We start from the raw sequence: 20,628 nt of genomic DNA, 5'->3' as shown, positions 1-20,628 counted from the left end.
GTTGGTGTACCTTTGTACAGAGTTGGAATGCTTTCTACAGGGTTGGAATGCTTTCTAAAGGGTTGGAATGCTTTCTACAGGGTTGGAATGCTTTCTACAGGGTTGGACTGCTTTCTACAGAGATGGAATGCTTTCTACAGGGTTGGAATACCTTTGTACAGAGTTGGAATGCCTTTGTACAGAGTTGGAATGCTTTCTACAGGGTTGGAATGCTTTCTACAGGGTTGGAATGCTTTCTACAGGGTTTTAATGCTTTCTACAGGGTTGGAATGCTTTCGACAGAGTTGGAATACCTTTGTACAGAGTCAGAATGTTATGTACAGGTTTGGAGTTCATTCTACAGAGTTGGAAAACCTTTGTACAGAGTTGGAATACCTTTGTACAGGGTTGGAACAGCTTTGTACAGGGTTGGAATACTTTCTACAGGGTTGGAATGCTTTCTAAAGGGTTGGAATGCATTCGACAGGGTTGGAATGCTTTCGACAGAGTTGGAATACCTTTGTACAGAGTTGGAATGCTTTCTACAGGGTTGGAATACTTTCTACAGGGTTTGAATGCTTTCTACAGGGTTGGAATGCCTTCTACAGGGTTGGAATGCTTCCGACAGGGTTGGAATGCTTTCGACAGGGTTTTAATGCTTTCTACAGGGTTGGAATGCTTTCGACAGAGTTGGAATACCTTTGTACAGAGTCAGAATGTTATGTACAGGTTTGGAGTTCATTCTACAGAGTTGGAAAACCTTTGTACAGAGTTGGAATACCTTTGTACAGGGTTGGAACAGCTTTGTACAGGGTTGGAATACTTTCTACAGGGTTGGAATGCTTTCTAAAGGGTTGGAATGCATTCGACAGGGTTGGAATGCTTTCGACAGAGTTGGAATACCTTTGTACAGGGTTGGAATTCTTTCTACAGGGTTGGAATACCTTTGTACAGAGTTGGAATGCTTTCTACAGGGTTGGAATACTTTCTACAGGGTTTGAATGCTTTCTACAGGGTTGGAATGCTTTCTACAGGGTTGGAATGCTTCCGACAGGGTTGGAATGCTTTCGACAGAGTTGGAATACCTTTGTACAGAGTCAGAATGTTATGTACAGGGTTGGCATTCTTTCTACAGAGATGTAATACCTTTGTACAAGGTTGGAATGCTTTCTACAGGTTTGGAATACCTTTGTACAGAGTTGGAATGCTTTCTACAGGGTTGGAATACCTTTGTACAGAGTTGGGATGCTTTCTACAGGGTTGGAATGCTTTCTACAGGGTTGGAATGATTTCTACAGGGTTTTAATGCTTTCTACAGGGTTGGAATGCTTTCGACAGAGTTGGAATACCTTTGTACAGGGTTGGAACAGCTTTGTACAGGGTGGGAATACTTTCTACAGGGTTGGAATGCTTTCTACAGGGTTGGAATGCTTTCTACAGGGTTGGAATGCTTTCTACAGGGTTGGAATGCTTTCTACAGGGTTGGACTGCTTTCTACAGAGATGGAATGCTTTCTACAGAGTAGGAATACCTTTGTACAGAGTTGGAATGCCTTTGTACAGAGTTGGAATGCTTTCTACAGGGTTGGAATGCTTTCTACAGGGTTGGAATGCTTTCTACAGGGTTTTAATGCTTTCTACAGGGTTGGAATGCTTTCGACAGAGTTGGAATACCTTTGTACAGAGTCAGAATGTTATGTACAGGTTTGGAGTTCTTTCTACAGAGTTGGAAAACCTTTGTACAGAGTTGGAATACCTTTGTACAGGGTTGGAACAGCTTTGTACAGGGTTGGAATACTTTCGACAGAGTTGGAATACCTTTGTACAGGGTTGGAACAGCTTTGTACAGGGTGGGAATACTTTCTACAGGGTTGGAATGCTTTCTACAGTGTTGGAATGCTTTCTACAGGGTTGGAATGCTTTCTACAGGGTTGGAATGCTTTCTACAGGGTTGGAATGCTTTCTACAGGGTTGGACTGCTTTCTACAGAGATGGAATGCTTTCTACAGGGTAGGAATACCTTTGTACAGAGTTGGAATGCCTTTGTACAGAGTTGGAATGCTTTCTACAGGGTTGGAATGCTTTCTACAGGGTTGGAATGCTTTCTACAGGGTTTTAATGCTTTCTACAGGGTTGGAATGCTTTCGACAGAGTTGGAATACCTTTGTACAGAGTCAGAATGTTATGTACAGGTTTGGAGTTCTTTCTACAGAGTTGGAAAACCTTTGTACAGAGTTGGAATACCTTTGTACAGGGTTGGAACAGCTTTGTACAGGGTTGGAATACTTTCTACAGGGTTGGAATGCTTTCTACAGGGTTGGAATGCTTTCAACAGGGTTGGAATGCTTTCTACAGGGTTGGAATGCCTTCTACAGGGTTGGAATGCTTTCTACAGAGATGGAATGCTTTCTACAGGGTTGGAATACCTTTGTACAGAGTTGGAATGCCTTTGTACAGAGTTGGAATGCTTTCTACAGGGTTGGAATGCTTTCTACAGGGTTGGAATGCTTTCTACAGGGTTGGAATGCTTTCTAAAGGGTTGGAATGCTTTCGACAGGGTTGGAATGCTTTCGACAGAGTTGGAATACCTTTGTACAGAGTTGGAATGCTTTCTACAGGGTTGGAATACCTTTGTACAGAGTCAGAATGTTATGTACAGGGTTGGAATTCTTTCTACAGGGTTGGAATACCTTTGTACAGAGTTGGAATGCTTTCTACAGGGTTGGAATACTTTCTACAGGGTTTGAATGCTTTCTACAGGGTTGGAATGCTTTCTACAGGGTTGGAATTCTTCCGACAGGGTTGGAATGCTTTCGACAGAGTTGGAATACCTTTGTACAGAGTCAGAATGTTATGTACAGGTTTGGAGTTCTTTCTACAGAGTTGGAAAACCTTTGTACAGAGTTGGAATACCTTTGTACAGGGTTGGAACAGCTTTGTACAGGGTTGGAATACTTTCTACAGGGTTGGAATGCTTTCTACAGGGTTGGAATGCTTTCTACAGGGTTGGAATGCTTTCTACAGGGTTGGAATCCTTTCTACAGGGTTGGAATGCTTTCTGCAGAGATGGAATGCTTTCTACAGTGTTGGAATACCTTTGTACAGAGTTGGAATGCCTTTGTACAGAGTTGGAATGCTTTCTACAGGGTTGGAATGCTTTCTACAGGGTTGGAATGCTTTCTACAGGGTTGGAATGCTTTCTAAAGGGTTGGAATGCTTTCGACAGGGTTGGAATGCTTTCGACAGAGTTGGAATACCTTTGTACAGAGTCAGAATGTTATGTACAGGGTTGGAATTCTTTCTACAGGGTTGGAATACCTTTGTACAGAGTTGGAATGCTTTCTACAGGGTTGGAATACTGTCTACAGGGTTTGAATGCTTTCTACAGGGTAGGAATGTTTTCTACAGGGTTGGAATGCTTCCGACAGGGTTGGAATGCTTTCGACAGAGTTGGAATACCTTTGTACAGAGTCAGAATGTTATGTACAGGGTTGGAATTCTTTCTACAGAGATGTAATACCTTTGTACAAGGTTGGAATGCTTTGTACAGGTTTGGAATACCTTTGTACAGAGTTGGAATGCTTTCTACAGGGTTGGAATGCTTTCGACAGAGTCAGAATACCTTTGTACCGAGTCCAAATGTTATGTGCAGGGTTGGAATTCTTTCTACAGAGTTGGAATACCTTTCTACAGAGTTGGTATGCTTTCTACAGGGTTGGAATACCTTTGTACAGAGTTGGAATGCTTTCTACAGAGTTGGGATACCTTTGTACAGGGTTGGCACAGCTTTGTACAGGGTGGGAATACTTTCTACAGGGTTGGAATGCTTTCTAGAGGGTTGGAATGCTTTCTAGAGGGTTGGAATGCTTCCTACACTGTTGGAATGCTTTCTACAGAGTTGGAATACCTTTGTACAGGGTTGGAACAGCTTTGTACAGGGTTGGAATACTTTCTACAGGGTTGGAATGCTTTCTAGAGGGTTGGAATGCTTTCGACAGGGTTGGAGTGCTTTCGACAGGGTTGGAGTGCTTTCGACGGAGTGGGAATACCTTTGTACAGAGTTGGAATGCTTTCTACAGGGTTGGAATACCTTTGTACAGAGTCAGAATGTTATGTACAGGGTTGGAATTCTTTCTACAGAGATGGAATACCTTTGTACAAGGTTGGAATGCTTTCTACAGGTTTGGAATACCTTTGTACAGAGTTGGAATGCTTTCTACAGGGTTGGAATGCTTTCGACAGAGTTGGAATACCTTTGTACAGAGTCCGAATGTTATGTACATGGTTGGAATTCTTTCTACAGAGTTGGAATACCTTTGTACAGAGTTGGAATGCATTCTACAGGGTTGGAATACCTTTGTACACAGTTGGAATGCTCCCTACAGAGTTGGGATACCTTTGTACAGGGTTGGCACAGCTTTGTACAGGGTGGGAATACTTTCTACAGGGTCGGAATGCTTTCTAGAGGGTTGGAATGCTTTCTAGAGGGTTGGAATGCTTTCTAGAGGGTTGGGATGCTTTCTACAGTGTTGGAATGCTTTCTACAGAGTTGGAATACCTTTGTACAGGGTTGGAACAGCTTTGTACAGGGTTGGAATACTTTCTACAGGGTAGGAATGCTTTCTAGAGGGTTGGAATGCTTTCGACAGGGTTGGAGTGCCTTCGACAGGGTTGGAGTGCTTTCGACGGAGTTGGAATACCTTTGTACAGAGTTGGAATGCTTTCTACAGGGTTGGAATACCTTTGTACAGAGTCAGAATTTTATGTACAGGGTTGGAATTCTTTCTACAGAGTTGGAATACCTTTGTACATAGTTGGAATGCTTTCTACAGGGTTGGAATACCTTTGTACAGAGTTGGAATGCTTTCGACAGGTGTGGAATACCTTTGTACAGAGTTGGAATGCTTTTTACAGGGTTGGAATGCGTTCGACAGGGTTGGAATACTTTCTACAGGGTTGGAATGCTTTCTACAGGGTTGGAATGCTTTCTACAGGGTTGGAATGCTTTCTACAGGGTTGGAATGCTCTCGACAGAGCTGGAATACATTTGTACAGAGTTGGAATGCTTTCTAGATGTTTGGAATACCATTGTACAGAGTTGGAATGCTTTCTACAGGGTTGGAATGCTTTCTACAGGGTTGGAATGCTTTCGACAGAGTTGGAATACCTTTGTACAGGGTTGGAACCGTTTTGTACAGGGTTGGAATACTTTCTACAGGGTTGGGATGCTTTCTAGAGGGTTGGAATGCTTTCGACAGGGTTGGAGTGCTTTCGATAGGGTTGGAGTGCTTTCGGCAGAGTTGGAATACCTTTGTACAGAGTTGGAATGCTTTCTACAGGGTTGGAATACCTTTGTACAGAGTTGGAATGCTTTCTACAGGGTTGGAATTCTTTCTACAGAGTTGGAATACCTTTGTACAGGGTTGGAACAGCTTTGTACAGGGTTGGAATGCTTTCTACAAGGTTGGAATGCTTTCGACAGAGTTGGTATACCTTTGTACAGAGTCAGAATGTTATGTGCAGGGTTGGAATTCTTTCTATAGAGTTGGAATACCTTTGTACAGAGTTGGAATGCTTTCTACAGGGTTGGAATACCTTTGTACAGGGTTGGAACAGCTTTGTACAGAGTTGGAATGCTTTCTACAGGGTTGGAATACCTTTGTACAGGGTTGGAACAGCTTTGTACAGGGTTGGAATGCTTTCTACAGGGTTTTAATGCTTTCTACAGGGTTGGAATACCTTTGTACAGGGTTGGAATGCTTTCTACAGGGTTGGAATGCTTTCGACAGAGTTGGAGTGCTTTCGACAGAGTTGGAATACCTTTGTACAGAGTTGGAATGCTTTCTACATGGTTGGAATTCTTTCTACAGAGTTGGAATACCTTTGTACAGGGTTGGAACAGCTTTGTACAGGGTTGGAACAGCTTTGTACAGGGTTGGAACAGCTTTGTACAGGGTTGGAATGCTTTCTACAGGGTTTTAATGCTTTCTACAGGGTTGGAATGCTTTCTACAGGGTTGGAATGCTTTCGACAGAGTTGGAATACCTTTGTACAGAGTCAGAATATTATGTACAGGGTTGGCATTCTTTCTACAGAGTTGGAATACCTTTGTACAGAGTTGGAATGCTTTCTACAGGGTTGGAATACGTTTGTACAGAGTCAGAATGTTATGTACAGGGTTGGCATTCTTTCTACAGAGATGTAATACCTTTGTACAAGGTTGGAATGCTTTCTACAGGTTTGGAATACCTTTGTACAGAGTTGGAATGCTTTCTACAGGGTTGGAATGCTTTCGACAGTGTCGGAATACCTTTGTACAGAGTCCGAATGTTATGTACAGGGTTGGAATTCTTCCTACAGAGTTGGAATGCTTTCTACAGAGTTGGGATACCTTTGTACAGAGTCAGAATGTTATGTACAGGTTTGGAGTTCTTTCTACAGAGTTGGAAAACCTTTGTACAGAGTTGGAATACCTTTGTACAGGGTTGGAACAGCTTTGTACAGGGTTGGAATACTTTCTACAGGGTAGGAATGCTTTCTAGAGGGTTGGAATGCTTTCTAGAGGGTTGGAATGCCTTCGACAGGGTGGGAATGCTTTCGACAGAGTTGGAATACCTTTGTACAGAGTTGGAATGCTTTCTACAGGGTTGGAATACCTTTGTACAGAGTTGGGATGCTTTCTACAGGGTTGGAATGCTTTCTACAGGGTTGGAATGATTTCTACAGGGTTTTAATGCTTTCTACAGGGTTGGAATGCTTTCGACAGAGTAGGAATACCTTTGTACAGGGTTGGAATACCTTTGTACAGAGTTGGAATGCCTTTGTACAGAGTTGGAATGCTTTCTACAGGGTTGGAATGCTTTCTACAGGGTTGGACTGCTTTCTACAGAGATGGAATGCTTTCTACAGGGTAGGAATACCTTTGTACAGAGTTGGAATGCCTTTGTACAGAGTTGGAATGCTTTCTACAGGGTTGGAATGCTTTCTACAGGGTTGGAATGCTTTCTACAGGGTTTTAATGCTTTCTACAGGGTTGGAATGCTTTCTACAGGGTTGGACTGCTTTCTACAGAGATGGAATGCTTTCTACAGGGTAGGAATACCTTTGTACAGAGTTGGAATGCCTTTGTACAGAGTTGGAATGCTTTCTACAGGGTTGGAATGCTTTCTACAGGGTTGGAATGCTTTCTACAGGGTTTTAATGCTTTCTACAGGGTTGGAATGCTTTCGACAGAGTTGGAATACCTTTGTACAGAGTCAGAATGTTATGTACAGGTTTGGAGTTCTTTCTACAGAGTTGGAAAACCTTTGTACAGAGTTGGAATACCTTTGTACAGGGTTGGAACAGCTTTGTACAGGGTTGGAATACTTTCTACAGGGTATGAATGCTTTCTAGAGGGTTGGAATGCTTTCGACAGGGTTGGAGTCCTTTCGACAGGGTTGGAGTGCTTTCGACGGAGTTGGAATACCTTTGTACAGAGTTGGAATGCTTTCTACAGGGTTGGAATACCTTTGTACAGAGTCAGAATTTTATGTACAGGGTTGGAATTCTTTCTACAGAGTTGGAATACCTTTGTACAGGGTTGGAACAGCTTTGTACAGGGTTGGAATGCTTTCTACAAGGTTGGAATGCTTTCGATAGAGTTGGAATACCTTTGTACAGAGTCAGAATGTTATGTACAGGGTTGGAATTCTTTCTACAGAGTTGGAATACCTTTGTACAGAGTTGGAATGCTTTCTACAGGGTTGGAATACCTTTGTACAGGGTTGGAACAGCTTTGTACAGGGTTGGAATGCTTTCTACAGGGTTGGAATACCATGTACAGAGTCAGAATGTTATGTACAGGGTTGGAATTCTTTCTACAGAGTTGGAATACCTTTGTACAGGGTTGGAACAGCTTTGTACAGGGTTGGAACAGCTTTGTACAGGGTTGGCATGCTTTCTACAGGGTTTTAATGCTTTCTACAGGGTTGGAATGCTTTCTACAGGGTTGGAATGCTTTCGACAGAGTTGGAATACCTTTGTACAGAGTCAGAATGTTATGTACAGCGTTGGAATTCTTTCTTCAGAGTTGGAATACCTTTATGCAGGGTGGGAATGCTTTGGACAGAGTTGGAATACCTTTATGCAGGGTGGGAATGCTTTGGACAGAGTTGGAATACCTTTATGCAGGGTGGGAATGCTTTGTACAGAGTTGGAATACCTTTGTACAGAGTTGGAATGCTTTCTACTGGCTTGGAATGCTTTCTACAGGCTTGGAATGCTTTCTACATGCTTGGAATGCTATCTACAGGCTTGGAATGCTTTCGACCGAGTTGGAATGCTTGCTACAGGGTTGGAGTGCTTTCGACAGAGTTGGAATACCTTTGTACAGAGTTGGAGTGCTTTCCACAGGGTTGGAATGCTTTCTACAGGGTTGGAATGCTTTCAACAGGCTTGGAATGCTGTCTACATGCTTGCAATGCATTCGACAGAGTTGGAATACCTTTGTACAGAGTTTGAATGCTTTCTACAGGGTTGGAATGCTTTCGACAGAGCTGGAATACCTTTGTACAGAGTTGGAATGCTTCCTACAGGGTTGGAATGCTTTCGACAGAGCTGGAATACCTTTGTACAGAGTTGGAATGGTTCCTACAGGGTTGGAATGCTTCCTACAGCGTTGGAATGCTTTGGACAGAGTTGGAATACCTTTGTGCAGGGTTGGGATGCTTTCTAGAGGGATGGAATGCTCTCGACAGAGTTGGCACGCTTTCGACAGAGTTGGAATATATTTGTACAGGTTTGGAATGCTTTCTAGAGGGTTGGAATGCTTTCGAGCGGGTTGGAATGCTTTCTAGAGGGTTCGAATGCTTCCTACAGGGTTGGTATGCTTTCGACAGAGTTGGAATACCTTTGTACAGAGTTGGAATACCTTTGTACAGAGTTGGAATACCTTTGTACAGAGTTGCAATGCTTTCTACAGGGTTGGAATGCTTTCGACAGAGTTGGAATACCTTTGTACAGAGTTGGAATGCTTCCTACAGGGTTGGAATGCTTTGGACAGAGTTGGAATACCTTTATGCAGGGTGGGAATGCTTTGGACAGAGTTGGAATACCTTTATGCAGGGTGGGAATGCTTTGGACAGAGTTGGAATACCTTTATGCAGGGTGGGAATGCTTTCTAGAGCGTTGGAATGCTCTCGACAGAGTTGGAATGCTTTCGACAGAGTTGGAATACATTTGTGCAGGGTTGCAATGCTTTCTAGAGAGTTGGAATGCTTTCGAGAGGGTTGGAATGCTTTCTAGAGGGTTGGAATGCTTTAAACAGAGTTGAATACCTTCGTACAGAGATGGAATGCTTTCTACAGGGTTGGAATGCTTTCGACAGAGTTGGAATACCTTTGTACAGAGTTGGAATACCTTTGTACAGAGTTGGAATACCTTTGTACACAGTTGGAATGCTTTCTACAGGCTTGGAATGCTTTCTACAGACTTGGAATGCTTTCTACATGCTTGGAATGCTTTCTACAGGCTTGGAATGCCTTCTACAGGCTTGGAATGCTTTCTACATGCTTGGAATGCTTTCTACAGGCTTGGAATGCTTTCGACCGAGTTGGAACACTTTCTACAGGGTTGGAATGCTTTCGACAGAGTTGGAATACCTTTGTACAGAGTTGGAATGCTTTCTACAGTGTTGGAATGCTTTCTACAGGTTTGGAATGCTTTCTACAGGGTTGGAATGCTTTCGACAGAGTTGGAATACCTTTGTACAGAGTTAGAATGCTATGTACAGGGTGGGTATGCTTTCTACAGGGTTGGAATTCTTTCTACAGAGATGGAATACCTTTGTACAAGGTTGGAATGCTTTCTACAGGTTTGGAATACCTTTGTACAGAGTTGGAATGCTTTCTACAGGGTTGGAATGCTTTCGACAGAGTTGGAATACCTTTGTACAGAGTCCGAATGTTATGTACATGGTTGGAATTCTTTCTACAGAGTTGGAATACCTTTGTACAGAGTTGGAATGCATTCTACAGGGTTGGAATACCTTTGTACACAGTTGGAATGCTCCCTACAGAGTTGGGATACCTTTGTACAGGGTTGGCACAGCTTTGTACAGGGTGGGAATACTTTCTACAGGGTCGGAATGCTTTCTAGAGGGTTGGAATGCTTTCTAGAGGGTTGGAATGCTTTCTAGAGGGTTGGGATGCTTTCTACAGTGTTGGAATGCTTTCTACAGAGTTGGAATACCTTTGTGCAGGGTTGGAACAGCTTTGTACAGGGTTGGAATACTTTCTACAGGGTAGGAATGCTTTCTAGAGGGTTGGAATGCTTTCGACAGGGTTGGAGTGCTTTCGACAGGGTTGGAGTGCTTTCGACGGAGTTGGAGTACCTTTGTACAGAGTTGGAATGCTTTCTACAGGGTTGGAATACCTTTGTACAGAGTCAGAATTTTATGTACAGGGTTGGAATTCTTTCTACAGAGTTGGAATTCCTTTGTACAGGGTTGGAACAGCTTTGTACAGGGTTGGAATGCTTTCTACAAGGTTGGAATACCATGTACAGAGTCAGAATGTTATGTACAGGGTTGGAATTCTTTCTACAGAGTTGGAATACCTTTGTACAGGGTTGGAACAGCTTTGTACAGGGTTGGAACAGCTTTGCACAGGGTTGGCATGCTTTCTACAGGGTTTTAATGCTTTCTACAGGGTTGGAATGCTTTCTACAGGGTTGGAATGCTTTCGACAGAGTTGGAATACCTTTGTACAGAGTCAGAATGTTATGTACAGCGTTGGAATTCTTTCTTCAGAGTTGGAATACCTTTATGCAGGGTGGGAATGCTTTGGACAGAGTTGGAATACCTTTATGCAGGGTGGGAATGCTTTGGACAGAGTTGGAATACCTTTATGCAGGGTGGGAATGCTTTGTACAGAGTTGGAATACCTTTGTACAGAGTTGGAATGCTTTCTACAGGCTTGGAATGCTTTCTACAGGCTTGGAATGCTTTCTACATGCTTGGAATGCTATCTACAGGCTTGGAATGCTTTCGACCGAGTTGGAATGCTTGCTACAGGGTTGGAGTACTTTCGACAGAGTTGGAATACCTTTGTACAGAGTTGGAGTGCTTTCTACAGGGTTGGAATGCTTTCTACAGGGTTGGAATGCTTTCTACAGGCTTGGAATGCTGTCTACATGCTTGCAATGCATTCGACAGAGTTGGAATACCTTTGTACAGAGTTTGAATGCTTTCTACAGGGTTGGAATGCTTTCGACAGAGCTGGAATACCTTTGTACAGAGTTGGAATGCTTCCTACAGGGTTGGAATGCTTTCGACAGAGCTGGAATACCTTTGTACAGAGTTGGAATGGTTCCTACAGGGTTGGAATGCTTCCTACAGCGTTGGAATGCTTTGGACAGAGTTGGAATACCTTTGTGCAGGGTTGGGATGCTTTCTAGAGGGATGGAATGCTCTCGACAGAGTTGGCACGCTTTCGACAGAGTTGGAATATATTTGTACAGGTTTGGAATGCTTTCTAGAGGGTTGGAATGCTTTCGAGCGGGTTGGAATGCTTTCTAGAGGGTTCGAATGCTTCCTACAGGGTTGGTATGCTTTCGACAGAGTTGGAATACCTTTGTACAGAGTTGGAATACCTTTGTACAGAGTTGGAATACCTTTGTACAGAGTTGGAATGCTTTCTACAGGGTTGAAATGCTTTCGACAGAGTTGGAATACCTTTGTACAGAGTTGGAATGCTTCCTACAGGGTTGGAATGCTTTGGACAGAGTTGGAATACCTTTATGCAGGGTGGGAATGCTTTGGACAGAGTTGGAATACCTTTATGCAGGGTGGGAATGCTTTGGACAGAGTTGGAATACCTTTATGCAGGGTGGGACGGCTTTCTAGAGCGTTGGAATGCTCTCGACAGAGTTGGAATGCTTTCGACAGAGTTGGAATACATTTGTGCAGGGTTGCAATGGTTTCTAGAGAGTTGGAATGCTTTCGAGAGGGTTGGAATGCTTTCTAGAGGGTTGGAATGCTTTAAACAGAGTTGGAATACCTTCGTACAGAGATGGAATGCTTTCTACAGGGTTGGAATGCTTTCGACAGAGTTGGAATACCTTTGTACAGAGTTGGAATACCTTTGTACAGAGTTGGAATACCTTTGTACACAGTTGGAATGCTTTCTACAGGCTTGGAATGCTTTCTACAGAGTTGGAATGCTTTCTACATGCTTGGAATGCTTTCTACAGGCTTGGAATGCTTTCTACAGGCTTGGAATGCTTTCTACATGCTTGGAATGCTTTCTACAGGCTTGGAATGCTTTCGACCGAGTTGGAACACTTTCTACAGGGTTGGAATGCTTTCGACAGAGTTGGAATACCTTTGTACAGAGTTGGAATGCTTTCTACAGTGTTGGAATGCTTTCTACAGGTTTGGAATGCTTTCTACAGGGTTGGAATGCTTTCGACAGAGTTGGAATACCTTTGTACAGAGTTAGAATGCTATGTACAGGGTGGGTATGCTTTCTACAGGGTTGGAATGCTTTCTACAGGGATGGAATGCTTTCTACAGGGTTGGAATGCTTTCGACAGAGTTGGAATACCTTCGTACAGAGTTGGAATGCTTCCTACAGGGTTGGAATGCTTTGGACAGAGTTGGAATACCTTTGTGCAGGGTGGGAATGCTTTCTAGAGCGTTGGAATGCTCTCGACAGAGTTGGAATGCTTTCGACACAGTTGGAATGCTTTCGACAGAGTTGGAATACATTTGTACAGGGTTGCAATGCTTTCTAGAGAGTTGAAATGCTTTCTAGAGGGTTGGAATGCATTCTAGAGGGTTGGAATGCTTTCGACAGAGTGGGAATACCTTCGAACAGAGATGGAATGCTTTCTACAGGGTTGGAATGCTTTCGACAGAGTTGGAATACCTTTGTACAGAGTTGGAATACCTTTGTACAGAGTTGGAATGCTTTCTACATGCTTGGAATACTTTCTACAGGCTTGGAATGCTTTCTACATGCTTGGAATGCCTTCTACATGCTTGGAATGCTTTCTACATGATTGGAATGCTTTCTACAGGCTTGGAATGCCTTCGACCGAGTTGGAATGCTTTCTACAGGGTTGGAATGCTTTCTACAGGGTTGGAATGCTTTCGACAGAGTTGGAATACCTTTGTACAGAGTTCGAATGCTTCCTACAGGATTGGAATGCTTTGGACAGAGTTGGAATACCTTTGTACAGAGATAGAATGTTATGTACAGGTTTGGAATGCTCTCTACATGATTGGAATGCTTTCTACATGATCGGAATGCTTTCTACAGGCTTGGAATGCTTTCTACATGCTTGGAATGCTTTCTACATGCTTGGAATGCTTTCTACATGCTTGGAACGCTTTCTAGAGGCTTTGAATGTTTTCGTCCGAGTTGGAATGCTTTCTACAGTGTTGGAATGCTTTCGACAGAGTTGGAATATCTTTGTACACAGATGGAATGCTTTCTACAGGGTTGGAATGCTTTCGACAGAGTTGGAATACATTTATGCAGGGTTGGAATACTTTCTACAGGGTTGGAATGCTTTCGACAGAGTTGGAATACCTTTGTTCAGAGTTGGAATAGCACTACGTTATAACGTATAACGTTGTGTATTATTACGTTATAACGCATAACGTTATGTAGCACTACGTTATAACGTATAACGTTATATACTATTACCGTATAACGTATAACGTTATGTAGCATTACGTTATAACGTATAACGTTATATACTATTACCTTATAACGTATAACGCTATGTAGCATTATGTTATAACGTATAACGTTATATACTATTACCGTATAACGTATAACGTTATGCAGCGTTACGTTATAACGTATAGCGTTATGTAGCACTACGTTATAACGTATGACGTTATATACTATTACCTTATAGCGTTATACGTTATATACTATTACCTTATAACGTATAACGTTATATACTATTACGTTATAACGTATAACGTTCTGTAGCACTACGATATTACGTATAACGTTATATACTATTACCGTATAACGTATAACGTTATGTAGCGTTACGTTATAACGTATAGCGTTATGTAGCACTACGTTATAACGTATAACGTTAAATACTACTACCATATAACGTATAACGTTATGTAGCATTTCGTTATAACGTATAACGTTATGTAGCATTACGTTATAACGTATAGCGTTATGTAGCACTACGTCATAACCCATAACGTTATATACTATTGCCTTATAACGTGTAACGTTATGTAGCATTACGTTATAACGTATAACGTTACATACTATTACCTTATAACGTATAACGTTATGTAGCATTTCGTTATAACGTATAACGTTATGTAGCAATACGTTATAACGTATAGCGTTATGTAGCACTACGTTATAACTCATAACGTTATATACTATTGCCTTATAACGTATAACGTTATGTAGCATTACGTTATAACGTATAACGTTATATACTATCACCTTATAACGTATAACGTTATGTAGCATTATGTTATAACGTATAACGTTATATACTATAACCTTATAACGTATAACGTTATGTAGCATTACGTTATAACGTATAACGTTATATACTATTACCTTATAACGTATAACGTTATGTAGCATTACGTGATAACGTATAGCGTTATGTAGCACTACGTTATAACGTATAACGTTGTATACTATTCCCTTATAACGTATAACGTTATGTAGCATTACGTTATAACATATAACGTTATATACTATTACCTTATAACGTATAACGTTATGTAGCGTTACGTTATAACGTATAACGTTGTATACTATTACGTTATAACGTTACATACTATTAGGTTATTACCTATACCGTTGTATACTATTACCATATAACGTATAAAGTTATGTAGCATTACGTTATAACGTATAACGTTATATACTATTACCTTATTACGTATAACGTTATGTAGCATTACGTTATAACGTATAGCGTTATGTAGCACTACGTTATAACGTATAACGTTAAATACTACTACCATATAACGTATAACGTTATGTAGCATTTCGTTATAACGTATAACGTTATGTAGCATTACGTTATAACGTATAACGTTAAATACTACTACCATATAACGTATAACGTTATGTAGCATTACGTTATAACGTATAACGTTATATACTATTACCTTATAACGTACAACGTTATGTAGCATTACGTTATAACGTATAACGTTATATACTATTACCTTATAACGTATAACGTTATGTAGCATTACGTGATAACGTATAGCGTTATGTAGCACTACGTTATAACGTATAACGTTATATACTAGTGCCTTATAACGTATAACGTTATGTAGCATTACGTTATAACATATAACGTTATATACTATTACCTTATAACGTATAACGTTATATAGCATTACGTTATAACGTATAACGTTGTATACTATTACGTTATAACGTTACATACTATTAGCTTATTTCCTATAACGTTGTACACTATTACCATATAACGTATAACGTTATGTAGCATTACGTTATAACGTATAACGTTATATACTATTACGTTATAACGTACAACGTTATATAGTATTACCTTATAACGTATAACGTTATGTAGCATTACGTTATAACGTATAACGTTATATACTATTACCTTATAACGTATAACGTTATACACTATTACCTTATAACGTATAACGTTATGTAGCATTACGTTATAACGTATAACGTTATATACTATAACCTTATAACGTATAACGTTATGTAGCATTACGTTATAACGTACAACGTTATATACTATTACCTTATAACGTATAACGTTATGTAGCATTACGTTATAACGCATAGCGTTATGTAGCACTACGTTATAACGTATAACGTTATATACTAGTGCCTTATAACGTATAACGTTATGTAGCATTACGTTATAACATATAACGTTATATACTATTACCTTATAACGTATAACGTTATATAGCATTACGTTATAACGTATAACGTTGTATACTATTACGTTATAACGTTACATACTATTAGCTTATTTCCTATAACGTTGTACACTATTACCATATAACGTATAACGTTATGTAGCATTACGTTATAACGTATAACGTTATATACTATTACGTTATAACGTACAACGTTATATAGTATTACCTTATAACGTATAACGTTATGTAGCATTACGTTATAACGTATAACGTTATATACTATTACCTTATAACGTATAACGTTATACACTATTACCTTATAACGTATAACGTTATGTAGCATTACGTTATAACGTATAACGTTATATACTATAACCTTATAACGTATAACGTTATGTAGCATTACGTTATAACGTACAACGTTATATACTATTACCTTATAACGTATAACGTTATGTAGCATTACGTTATAACGCATAGCGTTATGTAGCACTACGTTATAACGTATAACGTTATATACTATTGCCTTATAACGTATAACGTTTTGTAGCATTACGTTATAACGTATAACGTTATATACTCTTACCTTATAACGTATAACGTTATGTAGCATTACGTTATAACGTATAACGTTGTCTACAATTACGTTATAACGTTACATACTATTCGCTTATTTCCTATAACGTTGTACACTATTACCATATAACGTATAACGTTATGTAGCATTACGTTATAACGTATAACGTTATATACTATTACGTTATAACGTACAACGTTATATAGTATTACCTTATAACGTATAACGTTATGTAGCATTACGTTATAACGTATAACGTTATATACTATTACCTTATAACGTATAACGTTATACACTATTACCTTATAACGTATAACGTTATGTAGCATTACGTTATAACGTATAACGTTATATACTATAACCTTATAACGTATAACGTTATGTAGCATTACGTTATAACGTACAACGTTATATACTATTACCTTATAACGTATAACGTTATGTAGCATTACGTTATAACGCATAGCGTTATGTAGCACTACGTTATAACGTATAACGTTATATACTAGTGCCTTATAACGTATAACGTTATGTAGCATTACGTTATAACATATAACGTTATATACTATTACCTTATAACGTATAACGTTATATAGCATTACGTTATAACGTATAACGTTGTATACTATTACGTTATAACGTTACATACTATTAGCTTATTTCCTATAACGTTGTACACTATTACCATATAACGTATAACGTTATGTAGCATTACGTTATAACGTATAACGTTATATACTATTACGTTATAACGTACAACGTTATATAGTATTACCTTATAACGTATAACGTTATGTAGCATTACGTTATAACGTATAACGTTATATACTATTACCTTATAACGTATAACGTTATACACTATTACCTTATAACGTGTAACGTTATGTAGCATTACGTTATAACGTATAACGTTATATACTATAACCTTATAACGTATAACGTTATGTAGCATTACGTTATAACGTACAACGTTATATACTATTACCTTATAACGTATAACGTTATGTAGCATTACGTTATAACGCATAGCGTTATGTAGCACTACGTTATAACGTATAACGTTATATACTATTGCCTTATAACGTATAACGTTTTGTAGCATTACGTTATAACGTATAACGTTATATACTCTTACCTTATAACGTATAACGTTATGTAGCATTACGTTATAACGAATAACGTTGTCTACAATTACGTTATAACGTTACATACTATTCGCTTATTTCCTATAACGTTGTACACTATTACCATATAACGTATAACGTTATGTAGCATTACGTTATAACGTATAACGTTATATACTATTACCTTATAACGTATAACGTTATATACTGTTACCTTATAACGTATAACGTTAAGTAGCATTACGTTATAACGTATAACGTTATATACTATTACCTTATAACGTACAACGTTATGTAGCATTACGTTATAACGTATAACGTTATATACTATTACCTTATAACGTATAACGTTATGTAGCGTTACGTTATAACGTATAACGTTGTATACTATTACGTTATAACGTTACATACTATTAGGTTATTACCTATACCGTTGTATACTATTACCATATAACGTATAAAGTTATGTAGCATTACGTTATAACGTATAACGTTATATACTATTACCTTATTACGTATAACGTTATGTAGCATTACGTTATAACGTATAGCGTTATGTAGCACTACGTTATAACGTATAACGTTAAATACTACTACCATATAACGTATAACGTTATGTAGCATTTCGTTATAACGTATAACGTTATGTAGCATTACGTTATAACGTATAGCGTTATGTAGCACTACGTTATAACGCATAACGTTATATACTATTGCCTTATAACGTATAACGTTATGTAGCATTACGTTATAACGTATCACGTTATATACTATTACCTTATAACGTACAACGTTATGTAGCATTACGTTATAACGTATAACGTTATATACTATTACCTTATAACGTATAACGTTATGTAGCATTACGAGATAACGTATAGCGTTATGTAGCACTACGTTATAACGTATAACGTTATATACTATTGCCTTATAACGTATAACGTTATGTAGCATTACGTTATAACATATAACGTTATATACTATTACCTTATAACGTATAACGTTATATAGCATTACGTTATAACGTATAACGTTGTATACTATTACGTTATAACGTTACATACTATTAGCTTATTCCCTATAACGTTGTACACTATTACCATATAACGTATAACGTTATGTAGCATTACGTTATAACGTATAACGTTATATACTATTACGTTATAACGTACAACGTTATATAGTATTACCTTATAACGTATAACGTTATGTAGCATTACGTTATAACGTATAACGTTATATACTATTACCTTATAACGTATAACGTTATACACTATTACCTTATAACGTATAACGTTATGTAGCATTACGTTATAACGTATAACGTTATATACTATAACCTTATAACGTATAACGTTATGTAGCATTACGTTATAACGTACAACGTTATATACTATTACCTTATAACGTATAACGTTATGTAGCATTACGTTATAACGCATAGCGTTATGTAGCACTACGTTATAACGTATAACGTTATATACTAGTGCCTTATAACGTATAACGTTATGTAGCACTACGTTATAACATATAACGTTATATACTATTACCTTATAACGTATAACGTTATATAGCATTACGTTATAACGTATAACGTTGTATACTATTACGTTATAACGTTACATACTATTAGCTTATTTCCTATAACGTTGTACACTATTACCATATAACGTATAACGTTATGTAGCATTACGTTATAACGTATAACGTTATATACTATTACGTTATAAGGTACAACGTTATATAGTATTACCTTATAACGTATAACGTTATGTAGCATTACGTTATAACGTATAACGTTATATACTATTACCTTATAACGTATAACGTTATATACTATTACCTTATAACGTATAACGTTATGTAGCATTACGTTATATCGTATAACGTTATATACTATTACCTTATAACGTATAACGTTATGTAGCATTACGTTATAACGTACAACGTTATATACTATTACCTTATAACGTATAACGTTATGTAGCATTACGTTATAACGTATAACGTTGTATACAATTACGTTATAACGTTACATACTATTAGCTTATTTCCTATGACGTTGTACACTATTACCATATAACGTATAACGTTATGTAGCATTACGTTATAACGTATAACGTTGTATACTATTACGTTATAACGTTACATACTATTAGCTTATTTCCTATAACGTTGTATACTATTACCATATAACGTATAACGTTATGTAGAATTACGTTATAACGTATAGCGTTATGTAGCACTACGTTATAACGTATAACGTTATATAATATTACCTTATAACGTTATACGTTATATACTATTACCTTATCACGTATAACGTTATATACTATTACGTTATAACGTATTACGTTCTGTAGCTCTACGATATTACGTATAACGTTATAAACTATTACCTTATAACGTATAACGTTAAGTAGCATTACGTTATAACGTATAACGTTGTATACTATTACGTTATAACGTTACATACTATTAGCTTATTACCTATAACGTTGTATACTATTATCATATAACGTATAACGTTATGTAGCATTACGTTATAACGTATAACGTTATATACTATTACCTTATTACGTATAACGTTATATACTATTGCCTTATAACGTATAACGTTCTGTAGCCTTACGTTATAACGTATAACGTTATATACTATTACCTTATAACGTATAACGTTATGTAGCATTACGTTATAACGTACAACGTTGTATACTATTACGCTATAACGTTACATACTATTAGCTTATTTCCTATAACGTTGTACACTATTACCATATAACGTATAACGTTCTGTAGCACTACGATATTACGTATAACGTTATATACTATTACGTTATAACGTATAACGTTATATACTATTACCTTATAACGTATAACGTTATGTAGCATTACGTTATAACGTATAACGTTATATACTATTACCTTATAACGTATAACGTTATATACTATTACGTTATAACGTATAACGTTAAATACTATTACCTTATAACGTTATACGTTATATACTATTACCTTATAACGTATAACGTTATATACTATTAC

This window comes from Bombus fervidus, chromosome 6 (assembly GCF_041682495.2).
Source record: "Bombus fervidus isolate BK054 chromosome 6, iyBomFerv1, whole genome shotgun sequence".
NCBI lineage: Eukaryota > Metazoa > Arthropoda > Insecta > Hymenoptera > Apidae > Bombus > Bombus fervidus.
The sequence above is the reverse complement of the archived record's forward strand: the minus strand, read 5'-3'. Positions refer to the sequence as shown.